Below are 6,933 nucleotides of genomic sequence, written 5' to 3'. Positions count from 1 at the left end.
AGTGCAGAACATAAACAAACCCGGGATAGTAGATGTTTGCCTATTGCAGATTACATGTGAAATATGGTTAAATCAAAACAAGAATGTTAACTAAGAATGTAGACAAATGGTCTTCTCACCCACTTTGTCACACTGAACAAAATAGCGTTTTGTCTTTCCTTAGATATATTTGTTTAATATTTACATTTGTTTGATGTTCTGAAACATTTAACTGAGACAAATATGAAAAAAAGACATCAGAAAGAGGGTAAATACTTTTTTGCAGGACTGTTTATTTAGTAGCATTATTGGTTTTACAAGGTTTGATTTATTTTGTTTGTTTTCTAAACCACTCAGGTTTGAAATGATACACACAAGCTCACTAGTATTTGTTTAAATGTCCTTAACCTTGAGCAGATACTTTTGATCCATGAACAAGCTTCTGAAATAATTATGTCTGGACACGTGACCACTCTTCTTGGGGGAATCAATTGTTCATTTAAATTGTGTGTTTTCCTGACACCATCCTGATATTTAGGAGTGGTTAACAAATTTTAAGTAGGGTTGAGTTCAGGGATTTGGAAAGGCCATTGTAGAAGCTTAATGTCAGTCTGCCTGTTCCAAAACCAGTTTTGATGTTTGGGATCATTGTCCTGTTGAAACACTCTACTGTCTCCCAGTTTCAACTGTATGGCTGTTGATTTAAGGTGAAGTTTGAGCATTTGGAGTTAGCCCTCCTACACTTTTTTTTAATTACGAGTACGACAGACAGCAAAACACCTGAGCACTACCATGCTTGACAGTTGGTACAGTTGGTACTCCTCCAAACATGCCTTGAACGAATCTACCAGTCGGAGTCAACCATGATCACTAATGAGAAGTTAACAGGCCTTGGCTTAGTCAAGTTAAAGCTATTGTAGAACATTCAGCACCACATAAACGGTTGAATGGTGAGGAAAAAAGCCAAGAAGGTGTTTGGTATTATTTAGACAGAGGAAGGAAGATGAGGAAATACGGGGAAGTATCAAAAAGAGATAAATTGGAAAACAAAAAAAGTAGACATGACTACTCGGAGGCTAGGAGTACAACAAAAAGCAAAGTAAAAGGCTTACAGTGAACTGTATGTGAACCTGGACACTAGAGAAGGAGAAAAAGACCATGGAGCTAGTTACGGTGATTAAGGACGGGGATAAAAATATGCTAACAAGTAAAGAGAAGAGAGAAAGTAGAAGGAGTGGTTAGCGGAGCTCATAAATAAAGAACACCAGAGTGAGGAGGGTGGATGGGGGACAGTTAGTGAGTTAGGAAGTGCAGAGGATTAGTAAGGAGGAAGTTAGGGCAACTATGAAGAGAATGAAAATTGGACAGGCAGTTGGTGCTGTGGAAGTATGGAGAGGGCAGTGGACTTTTTAACCTGATTGTTTAACACAAATCTCAGAGAGTGAGAGGATGTTTAATGGAAAAGAAGTGTATTGGTACAGATTTATAAGAACAAAGGGAAACGGGCAGAGCTGCAGTTACTAGAGAGCTGATGAGATATGGGAAAGAGCTTTTGAAGTTAGGTTCACAAGAGAGGTAACAATCGGTGAGGAGCAGCATGGCTTCAAGAAAGAGCGCTACAGCTGGAATGTGCTGATGACGAAGTATAGAGAAGGTCTCAAAGAGTTGCACTGTGTCTATGTGGATCTAGAGAAAATATGTAACAGGATGCCAAACAGAGGAACTGTGGTATTGTATGAGGGAGTCAGAAGTGGCAGAGAAGTATGTGAGGGTGGTGCAGAACGACAACTGGAGATACAGATAGGTTCAAGGTGGGGGTGGGATTTATCAGGGCTCAACTCTGAGCCCGTTCACAGTAGTGATGGACAAGCTGACAGATGAAGTCAGTTTAACAGTTAAGGCAGAAGTGTTCATGGGATACAGTGTTTGTGGAGAGCGCTGTGATGTGTAATGAGAGTGGGGAGCAGGTAGGAGAGAGCCTGGAGAGGTGGAGGCATGCTCTGAAGAGAAGATGAATGAAAGTCAGGAAAAACAGGATGTGTTTGTTTTATATTATAACTTACATTGTTTTCAGATCATAGTTTGTTTTTTAACACTTCACTATGACACATTTACACGTATATTGTAAGCTTAGCATTACTAGGATAATGTCTATTGTTGCTTCCTCAGTGCTTGGCATTTCAAGCTGCTCCTGCAGGGATCCAACCACAGTGCCTGAAAAATAGAAAAAGCTGCCCAAATAAAGTCTCCAAGAACGTAGATCTTGAGGTAATTTTAGAATTATTTGCATCGTCACATTTCATTGATTAAATACTATATCTGGTGCGACATGATGTCCTGATTCAAAAGGTCTTACACCCTCCCCCTGCAGCTTCCCATTGTGGAGTTTCCATTTGTGTCTGGCAGCTTGAAACGGATGAAGAGGGAGTGGGTTATTCCACCAATTAGCTTTTCAGAAAATGTCAGGGATCCTTACCCCAAAAATCTGGTGAAGGTAACTGCTGCCATGCAACCCTAATCCCACAGAAGTTGGATGCTGCGTAAAATGTAAATGCAATGATTTTCAAATCTCATAAACACGTATTTTATTTACAATAGAACATAGAAACATATCAAATATCAATCACGATCATTTTACAATTGATGACAGGAAGACAAATTTGGGAAATGCTCTTGTTACCACTGCATATCACCTTCGCTTGTTTTAACAACAATTCTTAGAACTTAGGAAACCAGCTTCAGTACTTTTGGGAGAGGAATGTTTCCTGATTTTGTCTGATGCAGGATTCTTGTTGCTCAACACTCCTGGGTCTTATTTTTTGATCCCGATGGGCCAAAAGCTTTCAGTTAGTGAAACATCTGGATTGCAAGAAGGCTAGTTCAGTCGACTATGAAGTCATGCTGTTGTAACAGCTCCAGCATGCAGTGTCACATTGTCCTGCTTTTCTGGAGGTGCTAGCTATATTTCTGGATCATGTTCACATATGGCTTCTTTTTTGCATGATAGAGCTTTAACCTGCATTTATCTGTGTTCACAGACAGTGATTTCTTTGCCCATGCAGTAATTTCAATGACAGAATCATGTCTATTTTTAATGCAGTCCTGCCTGAGGGCCTGAGGACAAGTGCATCCCATGTTGATTTTCAGCCTTGTCCTTTGGATGCAGGGATAAGGAACAAATTTGTAAAATGGCTTTATTAGACTTTCAAATCATTGCATTCGGTTTATTTTTTTTACATTTTATGCAGTGTCTTCACTCTTTTGGAATTGGGGTTATATAAACCAAGTGATATTGTGTTGTATTCACCTCTGCTCAAATGACATTTTTATTTTTGGGATTAGCTGAAGTCCAACAAAGAAAAAAAGGTGGCCATAACTTACAAGATCACTGGACCAGGAGCAGATCAGCCCCCTGAGGGTGTTTTTACTGTTGATCGGCGATCGGGGATTTTGTATGTGCATATGCCGTTGGACAGGGAAAAAATACTCACAAGAGAGACTCACATGAGAGGATAAAACACACCTTTTGACTATGCTCAGTTTTGCAGTTTTTAATAGATGTAAACAGGTTAAAGCAAACATAATTCTGGTGGTTAGGAGAATGGTTTGCTAATGATTGAGAGAAAAGCAAATGGGAGATAGAGCTTAGAAAGTATTGAGTGATTGGATCACTTGCAGAGTTGGACGGCTGATTGAGGAATCCTGGTGGGCAGAAGGAGAATAAGCAGACCTGGAATGAGAGATTCTGTGTTGGTGATGCAACACTGGATAATGTATTACTAATGAAACTAACGAATAAAATAGAAGACTTAGGGGGAAATGCTGATGATGTAATAAAATTGCAGTATCACTGCCTGAGAAAGTTGATGCCGCAGTCACACTAAAGTAGGGAGTACATTTTTCTGAGGCTTTTTCTACGGTGGCCCTGAAAGGTCAAACGCACTACAAATACAATCCTTCACATGTTTTGGTTTCTGCCACTTCCTCAGTGCTTCACTCACATTAATGTCTCCTTCAAAAACAACTTCCCTTGTTTTTTTGGTGAGATTTGTTTTATTCAACTTCCTTCGTGTTTTGTGTGTTGCAGCATTTTTATATGTGCTGGTGTGTTTGACCTATCAGGGCCACCATACTTCCCTGTTTTGTACATATGTTCATCTTGTGTTATAGGTCTATGACCTGAGCCAGCTCCACAGAGGGCTTGATAACCGTCCTGAAGTCTTCTGCACTGATGTTCTTCCTGCTGCACAGAGCTGCCCAAACTACCGCCTACAAATACAAGCCAATGCAAAAGCCAGTACATGCATTTAATAGCAAACCTTTGGTATATATGTAAAGATTTACAGTTTATATGACTGTAATATTTTCAGAGTCTTATATGTGCCTGTGGCTGTCCCCTCTTAGAATACATGTGCTGCAGACAGTGAACCCACAGCTCCTCCTTATGACTCTCCCCTGGTGTTTGACCGTGAAGGTAAAGGCTCTGAGGCAGATTCACTCAGTTCGATGAAATGGTTGAGCATTAATAAAAGGTGGCGATAAAGAGCCGAAGCTTCTCTGAGGGGAAGTCTACTGGAAATTTCATTTGCAAACAGCACCTCCTGGAGGATTAAATGAGGAATTGCTGTTGTCCTGTTGTCCTGATCAAGTGTGATACATTTTTATTTTTTTTATTAGGGTTTCTAAGCTAATTAATATAATGATTAATATACTTTTATGGTCTCATGTACTGGATTTATAGGTTTTAATATATGTAATATTTTTCTATAATATGTATCTATGCATGATCGCTATATTGTTTGACACAGAATATAAGATTTTGGTTTTTTCTTGTAATAAAAAGAGATTTTTTTGACTATTTTCTATCAGTCATTGTCTTTCTATGCATGTACTTTATTTATGTGGAGTTATTTTAGGATATTTTTGTGTTTGAATGAAAAGAAAAATCTTTGTATCTTTTGTTATTTGTAATGGCTCAATGATTGTTGGTAACCGTGTCCATTAGATTCAGTCGGGACTTTTTTGAGGGTCATGCACACATGCGTAGCTATACTCCAGTGACCATAGCTGACTGTATTCTAGGGGCCAAAGCAGGCAACACTAAAGGAAATTTGAAACTGCTAGCTAAGGATAAATGTAGATTTCACATTGGCAGTAATAGCACAAATTATTTGTTTGATTAAAAAAAATATGTTCCCACAGATGTGTCATTAGGTAAAGAATCTCTAATAACTTCTTTACTTAGACACTTCCTCTCTGATTGATCTTTGATTTAACTTCTGTATTTTCAGTATTTTCCTCTAAACCATCATCATTATTACTTCAATTTGAACTATGATTAATCTATATTTATTAACACTCTATGTAATATATCTACCTCATTATCCTAACAGAGCACTTCACTCGCAGGCTGTAGGCTTCCTTGTGGTTCTTAGAGTTTTCAAAAGTAGTCTGGGAGGGAGTAAAATTGGAGGCGGAGCCTACAGCTTTCTGGCCCCTTTATTCCCAGTTTGGATTTGGGAGACAGACAGACTCTCTACTTTTAAGATTAGGCTTAGAACTTTCCTTTTTGACAAAGCTTATAGTGAGAGCTGGATCAGATGACCCTGAACCATCCATCTCTTGGTTATTTTGCAATAGGTTTCGGCTGCTGGGGGACATCACATTAAGCTCTGAGCATTTCTTTTCACTCCCTTCGTGTTTATACACCACTATGCATTCAATCATTAAAAATGATTAAACTAAGGCTCTTTGTCTCATACAGTGTCTTTTGTCTCGCCTCTCTGTTCCCTCTTCTCTTTGCCCTAAACTTTGAATTGAATACCAAGACTTTATGAGATAATTATTTTCTCATTCTTATCTGATATGGGATTCTAGCTGCTCATCAATTTTGGGTCTCATTTGTTGTATTTTTCATTTCATGATGTGCCAAATGTTTTCAACTGGTGAAAGGTCTAGACTGCAGCCAGGCCAGTTCAACAGCCAGACTTGCTATGCTGTCGTAATAGATAGAGCAGTATGCGCTCTAGCTGAATTATGCAAGGCGATCCCTGAAAAAGGATCATTTGTAACGGTTTGAAACATGTATATACCTTGATGGTGCCTCTCTAGATGCGCAAGCTGCCAAAGTCACTGTCACTAATGCATCTCCATACCATTAGAAATGCAAGCTTTTGAGCTGAGCTCTCAAAAAGCTGGACGCTTCCTCTCCTCTTTAGTTAGGAGGATGTTTGGTTTTCAAAAAGAATTTCAATTTTTGATTTGCTCAGTTCTCCCACTTTGCCTCAGTCCATTTTAAATGGCCTTTGACCCAGAGAAGATGGCGGTGCTTTAGGATCATCATCACGTATGGCTTCTGTGAATGATCGAGCTTTAACCTGCGCTTGTGAATGGCACTCTGAATTGTTTTCAGCCTTTAACCTCAAGCACAGAGATTGTAATGTAGATGGTGAGATATTCAAAGTGTTGAGGAATATTATTCTGAAATTGTTCCACAATTTCTAGATGCAGGGTCTGTCCATCTTTACTTTAACTGATTAATACCAGTTCCTTTTTTTTCAGTGTCTTGCTATCAAATTAAAAATGAGATATTTTTTCATGAAATAGTAAAATGTCTCAGCAGTAACATTTGATTTTTTACTATTTTCTATTGTGAATAAAATGTGGGTTTCACAAATCACTGCATTCTGGGTTTTTATTTTTTAATTTTGATTTTATACAGCATCCTGATGTTTTTGGAGCTGGGGTTGTGTTTCTAAGTATTCTTCTTGTGTCTAAAATGAACCAAGTCCTCTGATCTTACAGAAAGCCTTGCCTTCAAGCTGATAAGCACTTTACTCATGGCTAACACGCTCTCTGAATCACTTCCTCAGCAGTGAACTTTAACCGTTCATTATCATCCAACTCAAGTGAACTTTGACCAAACAAGTTTATTGTGTGGTACAAGAAGTAACT

The sequence above is a fragment of the Aulonocara stuartgranti genome (genome assembly GCF_965226115.1).
Source record: "Aulonocara stuartgranti genome assembly, chromosome: 7".
Classification (NCBI taxonomy): Eukaryota; Metazoa; Chordata; class Actinopteri; order Cichliformes; family Cichlidae; genus Aulonocara; species Aulonocara stuartgranti.
The sequence above is the reverse complement of the archived record's forward strand: the minus strand, read 5'-3'. Positions refer to the sequence as shown.